The 8,629-nt window shown below is 38.0% G+C and overlaps 1 protein-coding gene and 1 long non-coding RNA gene across 2 annotated transcripts in view; both read left to right on the top strand.

Moving 5' to 3' along the window:
• Positions 1-8,629, top strand: part of LOC107737490 (histone H1-like) — a 121,049-nt gene that overhangs the window by 26,910 nt on the left and 85,510 nt on the right. The window lies entirely within an intron of this gene.
• The window catches only part of LOC107737493 (uncharacterized), a 12,512-nt gene continuing 11,355 nt past the window's right edge, over positions 7,473-8,629 (top strand). Inside the window, exon 1 of the long non-coding RNA XR_001639802.1 lies at positions 7,473-7,489. This is a non-coding gene — a long non-coding RNA (uncharacterized LOC107737493). The remainder of the gene's footprint in view (positions 7,490-8,629) is intronic.

Genomic DNA, 8,629 nt, shown 5'->3' on the forward strand with positions numbered 1-8,629 from the left:
TTAAGCGTGCAGAATAACATAAGTGGACTTTGAACGATTAATTGCTGCTTTGAACGATTATGTAATTGCGGCATCCGTAATTGTAATTGCGATTAGAAATTCGATTAATTGTGCAGCCCTAATAGCAAGTACCACTTCAGAAAATATTTGGCTTTCTAAGTACCACCATAATGACCAACATTCAATTTCAGTAGCGTAGTATGCCTAACTATTCAGCTACAGCTCTGCACAGTTCAAAAATGAGGCAGTTTTATTCCTAATAAGAATATTTATTGTTGTCAGCCACTTTAACATTTTAAATACACAGTTTGAACATTAACAATGCACTGTGCTTACATACAGGTAAAATGAAAAACTTAAATAATGATTAAATTAAAATGTGTTGTACCAAAAGTTCAATAACTGTACTGTACTTAAATAAAAAAATAAAAAATAAAATAAAAAAATTACTCAACTAAAGATTAAATTAAAATGTATTAACATTAATTTATATTTAATTTAGTGATTCCTCTGCGTACCACTAGAGGGAGCCTGAGTACCACTAGTGCAGGGGTGCCCAAACTCGGTCCTGGAGGGCCGGTGTCCCGCAGAGTTTAGCTCCAACCCCAATTAAACACACCTGAACCAGCTAAGCAAGCTCTTACTAGGCATACTAGAAACTTCCCGGCAGGTGTGTTGAGGCAAGTTGGAGCTAAACTCTGCAGGACACCGGAGTTTGGGCACCCCTGCACTAGTGCTACTCGTACCACACTTAGAGAACCACTGCTTTAAACAATCTTAATTCATTTAAATTGTACTGACATTTGCGATTATATGATATTCAGAAAACACGAACACACGAACATAGTATGTTATCTTTGAGACTATTATACGATTAAAAAATGTATAACACACAATGCATGGCATTCACATCAGGAAAATGTGGAAAAATCTCTAAAAGACAGGCATTAAAGGGGTCATATGATGCGATTTCAATTTTTCCTTTCTCTTCTGAGTGTTATAAGGTCTTGGTGCATAAAGAAGATCTGTAAAGTTGCAAAGACTAAAGTCTCAAATCCAAAGAGATATTCTTTATAAAAGTTAAGAGTCAGCCACGCCTACCTAAAACGGCTCGTTCTAACACACCCCCACATGTCTACGTCACTATGTGGGAAGATTTGCATAACGCCGCCCAAATGTTCATGCAAAGAAAGAAGGTGTAACTTTTATTCTTGCTGTAGTATTGTTGCCGCCACCGCCATGTCGTGACGGCACTGTGTGTATCGTTGTGAAAGCGAAACTACTTCGTTTGGTCTTCCAAAAGAGGACGATATCCGCTTCGTCAAGCCTAGAGCTGATCCGTGCTGGTTGCTGAGAAAATACATCAACTTTGTGCTGTGGATCGCCAGATCTGCTTTCACCGTGGACGAAGCGGAGTCCAGCCCGGGGTCGTCACATGTGGTTGCCGCAAGCCCGCCGTACTGCTGCACAGTATAAGTCATTATAATCCGTAATTATGTCCCCACTTGGTGCAACAAATGCCTCGTTTGTAATGGGTTTTCATGTTTTTGTCTCGTCGCTCCGGCCGGACACAGCATCATCACAGTATGGTGAGGGGCGTAACATTTCCGTCACACGCTTGAGGTATTCGGCCAATCACAACGCACTGGATAGCTATAATGTACAGTATGTGGAAAATAATGTGCTTTTTTTACTTTAAACCTCATAAAGACATTTCATTACACCAAATACACAAAATAATGTTCTTTTTAGCAACATCATATGACCCCTTTAAAAACAGCGACATTCACCAAAAGGCAATGACTAAAATAATTGTGGAATTTAACAATCAATTTTTAAAATCTGTCCATTCTCCAAACTGTTTAATAAAACAAAGATTGTTGGAGTACATTTTACAAGAAAATAATATTTCAGTCCATTTCTTGTTTAATTCAGTGTGTTTCTTGCCATTTCTTTGCAATTATTTGTAAAATGTACTAGCAATTTCTGAGTGAAGATTGTTATTCATTTGTATTCATTTGTAAACTGTCTCTTATAAATTCTTTAAGGGGTATATAAACTTATAGAATTATGGGAACATATACAGGTATAGATGTAATATGCAATGTAATGTAAATGTAATGAACATTCGTCAGCATTTACCTTTGTCTTGGCTTGATCTTTTTTCTCTAGGTGTGTTTTAGTATTTATGGGTGGAGCTTTACACATCGGAGCTTAACTAACTGGTTCTGAAGTGCAACTGAAAAAAAAGACAAACTCCTGGGCATGACAATAGGCGCGTTTCCATTACCCTTCAAATTGCGCAAATTGAAATTGCGAATTGAAATTGCGAATTGAAAATACGCCTAATGGAAACGCGTCAATTTCGCAAAAACTCCCATATATCGCAAAAAAGTTTTTACGCTCGCATGAGGTGGTTTTTCAGGCAATGCGAAAATAAGTTTTGCGCAAATCTGTAATGGAAACGCGCCTAATGGCTCTTTAAATCAGAAGAAATGCTCTCCACGACATGTAAGCAAACATAACTTTGGAAAGCCAGTCGGTTTTCATGGCAACCAGATAAATATCACTTTAATTACTTGCTGCACTAAACTTTGCAATAAACACCTTGAACATAATTAACTATAAACCTGGATGTCAACACAATCTCAAAGTATGCTTTTAAAGGGGTCATATGATGCTGCTAAAAAGAACATTATTTTGTGTATTTCTTAACTTTTATAAAGAATATCTCTTTGGATTTGAGACTTTAGTCTTTGCAACTTTACAGATCTTTTTTATGCACCAAGAGCTTGTAACACTCTAAAGAGAAAGGAAAAAATGACCCCTTTAAGTAAATCAAGGAGTGAATTACACACCCACTGCTTTAAAACAGACGTCTGTTGGGCATGATTCAAGTTGAACGCACAATGGTAGGCACACAGACACTTTCTAATAAGTAAATCTTACTGAAAATAGACGATTAAGCGGTTTGTATTGTACAATTTGTGTTTACGTTTGTCAAGTCAAGCGTGGTATCAGCATCTTCATCAGATTCTGATCATCAGTATCTTTTTTTTTTGTTTTGTTTTTTTTGCTTTGGTTAGGTTAGGTTAGGTCCAGACTCTTCTTCAATTGGTGTAGCAAATGCGAATTCGTCATGTGGCAACTTCTTCTGCAAATGAGATTGATAGAATAAATTTGACATGATTTATTAATTTACTTACAAAATAACAATTAACAATGTTTTAACATAGCTACATTATACATATATTTACTTTTTTATTCTTTGCCAAGAACAGTGCCTTAACATACTGTCACATCCTGTTTGCAACCATCCTCCAGTTTACCTCACTTTTTTTTCTGTCTAGTCTTCTGTCTTTCTATGAAACTTTTTGGAATCCACACATTCACTCAGCTAACAACAAATGACCTGAAAAATCCATGTTACCAATGATGGAAGGTCACACTATACCTTCATTTAAGGGTGGGACGATTCACATCTCAAGTGAGGTCATTGACTCCCTTTCACTTCTTGACATTGTGTGGTCCAATAAGTTTGAGAATGAGAACATTGACCCAGATGATGCCAAGCAAAATGAAGCAAATTTTCTCAAAGGAGCTCCACCACAGTGGCTGAATTTCTATTGGTCAGAGAAAGAAGACACTCCATTTGTCACTAGGGATGGCTACAATGATTTGATTCAGCTAGTCAAGAAAAACAAAAGGAAAATATGGAGTATCATTGATATGCACTTGCTTTACCAGCCAGGAAGTGGAGGGTCAACCCTCGCAATGCAGGTTCTTTGGAAATTCCGAAAGGAACTCAGATGTGCCAGAGTGACAAACTCTACCCTGGACATTACAGAGCTTTCAAAGCAAGTGGTCAAGCTTTTTCTGGTGGGAGATGATCATGATCAGAATACTGTGCTGCTTTCTTTGGACATCAAGGAAATGATAAATGAATATCAGCCATTTAAAAGAATTCTACAGGAGAGTCTGATCAAGGAAATAAATGGGCAGAACATCAAAGCAAACATTCCTGTTGTGATCATTTTAAACTGCAGCATAATGGACTTTACAAGAACAGATACATTGAGTCTTGAAGCAAGCTTGTCAGAAGATGAAGAACGACGATTAAGGGAAAAACACGATGGAGTTACTAAGTTACACAAGGAACATAAACAATTCAGGGGCTTCAACAGAATGCTTGAAAATTTTAGCGTGCCACATGATCGGTCAGTGCTAAAACGTGTTGAAACCTTCACACACTCCCCACAAATTTGTATGATCTCAACATCAAATGGTGCCGAAATCCAAATAAAAAATTATTCAATTTTCTCCAAATCCTGCCTTGACATACTATGGGCAAACATGTATGAAAATGTGTCATTGGATCATCTGTCTGCTGAGGAGGTGCAGGCTGAGTTTCTTAAAGGAGGCCGGCCACAATGGAGGGACTTTTACTGCTCAGAACAAGAAGGCACCTTGTTTGTCAAAAGAGACCTCTATGACTCCTTGATCCAGCAGATTAATGTGCAGAAAAAGAGCCAATGGAATGTGACAACCATTAATCTGTTTCACCACCCAGGTAGTGGAGGATCAACACTAGCCATGCAGGTGCTGTGGGACTTGAGGAAGCAGCTCAGATGTGCCAAACTGAAATACAAATCATCCGACATGAACATCAGAGACGACATTATCAAACTATTCAAAGAGGGAGGGGAGAAGAATCAAAACACTGTGCTCCTCTTGCTGGATGTATGGGATGAAGGAAACAGGACATTGAACCGTTTGCATAATGAGCTCGATAAGAGAATTGCTGGAGATAACATTCCTATGCTCATCATCATGAATGTAGCAAGCAAGACAACAATTCCCAAAAGCACCAGTGTGAAACTCAAAATGGAACTTTTACCTGATGAAAAAACCATGTTTGAGGAACACAAGCCAGTGATCAAGGACAAGCATGGAGAGGATTCTGAGAGCTTTCATGGCTATAACATAATGCACGGAAACTTCAGAAAGGATTTTGTTAAAAATCTCATCAGTAAGGACCTGGAACATTATGTCCAAGTCAACAAGGCTTCTGCAAACACAAAACTCTTCTCATATTTAGCCCTGCTAAATTCATATATTCCAAGCTCCCACTTGCATGAAATATTGTGTCAGGAATTCTTTGCAAGTCAACATTCTGATGCAAGGGAGTCATTCGAACAGATAATGACTCCATTCATGGATCTTTTGGTGACATACAAAGCAGAGCACTGTGAGGACAGATGTGTCCGTATTGTTCATCCTATGATTGCTGATGCTTGTATCCAAATGCTGTTTACCTGCGGTATGCCAAGAGGTGAAATAGCACACAAATTTTTGTATTTTATTGTGAAAGCATTAAACAAGCAAATTGACTTTTTACACATTTGCAAACACATTCTGATCACAAGACAAGAACATGACAAGTTTTCAAAACTCATTCTTGACATCATGGAAGAAGACCTCAAAACAAACTCAGCAAACTGCATATCTGTGCTGAAATCTGCCTCAAATCTGTATTATAAAGATGCCTTCTATCCTCAGGCTCTTGCACGGTTCTATTATATCAAACTGGGAGACTACAAAAAGGCTGAAGAGTTTGCAAAAAGTGCCATTCAAAGAGATCCAAAGAATTCTTTTATTAGAGACACGCTAGGACAAGTTTACAAAAACAGACTGAGAAAAACAGTCAAGGATAAAGCATCTCCAAATTATGCTCGTAGAGTTTTGGAGCATGCAGTTTCTGCTACTAAAGCATTCAAAGAGGAGACAAAAACAGCTGAAGATGAGCAGGAATCAGACATTAGAGACAGCAATACTCCTTACACCTTTAATATCAGGGGCATATTTGGATATATCCAAGTCATCAAGATTCTTTTTGATGCTCTCACACAGCACAGTTCACAGTGGGCAGAATTTCTGAGAGGGAAAACATGTGTCAGGTCTCTTGGCTCTTCATTCAAAGACCAAAAACTAAAAAAATACAATGATTTTCTCAAAACTCAGAAAGATGAAATCAAGGAAAAATTCCATGTTTTTCAGTATTACCTGACATACTCAAAGCCGAGCATTGAAAAAGAGGAACCACCATACTTCCGTCGAGATGTTGATGATTGCTATGGAAAGTATGTGATTTCAGAGGGACAGGCTGCCCAAAGTGAACAGCGAATCCTTGAAGTGAAAAAGGCTGATACATTTCCAGGGTTGCTGAATCTCTTAGACCAAGACACCCATGAGACCGAGTTAGAAGAGATCCTCAGCCACAGTCTAATCAATGCTGATTTTGACCAAAATTACATCCTCGCCAACATCATTTTGTGCAACAAGTCACCCACATCTCAGTCCCTCAAGCCAAAGCAAGATCTTCAGTACAGATTATGGAGATACTGGCTGGCAGAAAAGAAGAGAAGAAGTCCAGAGTTTTATCTGTTGATCCTTTTGTTGTTTTGGCCTGATGGGGATCAACAGATTCAAGGGACGCCAAACTGGCCAAGCCTTACAGAGTGTGTAACATATATGCATCAAGCCTTTGAGAGGACCTACAGAAAGCACCTTCGCTCACGCTATCTGGTGCCTCTCTTTTTCCTTGGGAAAGGTGAAAATTTACAGAGACTGGTACACAAATCAAAAGTAGACCAACATCAAATGGATGTTCTAACCAAAGGGGATGAGAAAGCTGAAATCCAGGGTTTTCAACGTGTCCAAGGGGAGGTTAGAGACCACAAAGTGTTTGCTCTGAGAGGAGCTAACCAGATTGAAGTAACCCCTCACCAACCAGCCAGTGTGCGCCGTCAAGGCCTTGTTTCATTCTGCCTTGGCTTTAACATTAGAGGCCCTGTAGCCTACAACATCAGACGTGAGTAATAATTCTATCATTTGATCATTTTCATTATTAGTATAAAGTAATCATATCACAAATAAATGAAACATAAAATCCCAATGTGTTTTTTTTCTTTCTTTTTTTTTCATTATTTGTAGTACACATTGTAATACATTTGATTGAATTTCCATTTATGTTTTATGAACACTGGAAATAGCATGAATGACAAATTGTTTAACTCCTTTATCTGCATCGACTTTGCATTTAATCAGTGATCACTATTCCCGGGACATACTGGGGCTCCAACAAGGAACATTTTCTATTTTTTAGGCAGCTTTGTTTTTTTTTTTTTTACCCATTTAATTTTTTTTATCTGTTATCTTGTCCAGCCTCACACAGACAATGTCAAACCTGTGCCAGTGTCAGGGTAAGTGAAGAGCAGTTAAGCTGGAACTTAATTGAACAAATTTTATATTATTATTTTTATTATTATTATTATTATATTTCATTAATTTAGAAAATAAATGCTTGTTAAATTGTAATTTCTGAAATATAGTTGATCTTGAATCCTAACATATTGTTTCAGGATTCAACTGAATGGGACCTGATTGAACCCTCTGTGATCTCAGAAGATGCACAGAACCAGAAGTACAGGTGCCATACCTGCTGTGTCTTTTCATTTCTTTATATATATACTGTATATATATATATATATACTGCTGTTCAAAAGTTTTTTTTCTTCAGTAGGCTATTTTAATAAGGAAAAATTAAAAGATAAAAAATTAGGAATTAGGGAGAATTGTGTGAATAATATTGTAGCGTCTGGACCAATCAAACACACAATATATATTTCGTTAGCTATATTTAACAAATACTCTGTAACACCCCTCAGTTAACAAGCCATATGAGGACCTATGGACCCTTCCCCCGAGATGCGTAACACCCCAGGAAGCCGAACAGGCCCCTGGTTCCATGGCAACCAACGCTGATATCACCGGGTTTATTGTCTAGAGGAATGCGAAGCAGGGAAAATCACTGCATGTTCCATAGCAAGAGGCACAATGCACAGTAGAAATGGACTTTTCTACTAATTAATTAATAGGAAAACCTTTCTTTGAATGAACAATGTATCCTTCAGGTCATGGTGTATGTTGTCTTTGATATTTTTAGACTATACTATGCATGCTTATGATGGAACCCATTCCTGTTATCTTGCCTATATGTAATCCTACCATGTTTAGTATCTATGAATTAGTATTCGGATGATCTAATTGAGAGTGTATATTGTATGTTTATACCTACGCAACATATTAGTGTTCTAAGAGTCTTTAGTAATTTTGATCCAAGTTTCATATGCAAATTACCACGCTTTCAAACAAAGGGTCATAAAAACTCCCCAGTATCTCAAAACTCCCACTTGGGACGTCAGCCTTTCTCATTGGACAAGCCCATCTTGAGAGGCGGGAATCTTCTCCGACCTTAAAGGCCCACACCAGGGACCCTCCCCAGTCGGTGGTTCTGTTAGGTTTCGATAAGATGTGAGCTCCAACGCTCCAGAACATCCTAAGTTACGTGCCAGGCTTCGGCCTCGACCTTTCCATTAATCAAGATTCTCTGACTCAAAACTGGTTCTTTTCATCGACCCAAATTCAGCAAAGATCAACTGGAAACTTCAGATTACATCAAACCTCTCTTTCAGACAGATGAGACATGCAAGTATCAAACTTAGCCTTATTAATTGATACATGAGGTATCATTTGCACCTTTTTACAAAGATGTGTTTGAACTAAGAAT

This window comes from Sinocyclocheilus rhinocerous, unplaced genomic scaffold (genome assembly GCF_001515625.1).
Source record: "Sinocyclocheilus rhinocerous isolate Xijiao unplaced genomic scaffold, SAMN03320098_v1.1 scaffold2902, whole genome shotgun sequence".
Taxonomy (NCBI): Eukaryota; Metazoa; Chordata; class Actinopteri; order Cypriniformes; family Cyprinidae; genus Sinocyclocheilus; species Sinocyclocheilus rhinocerous.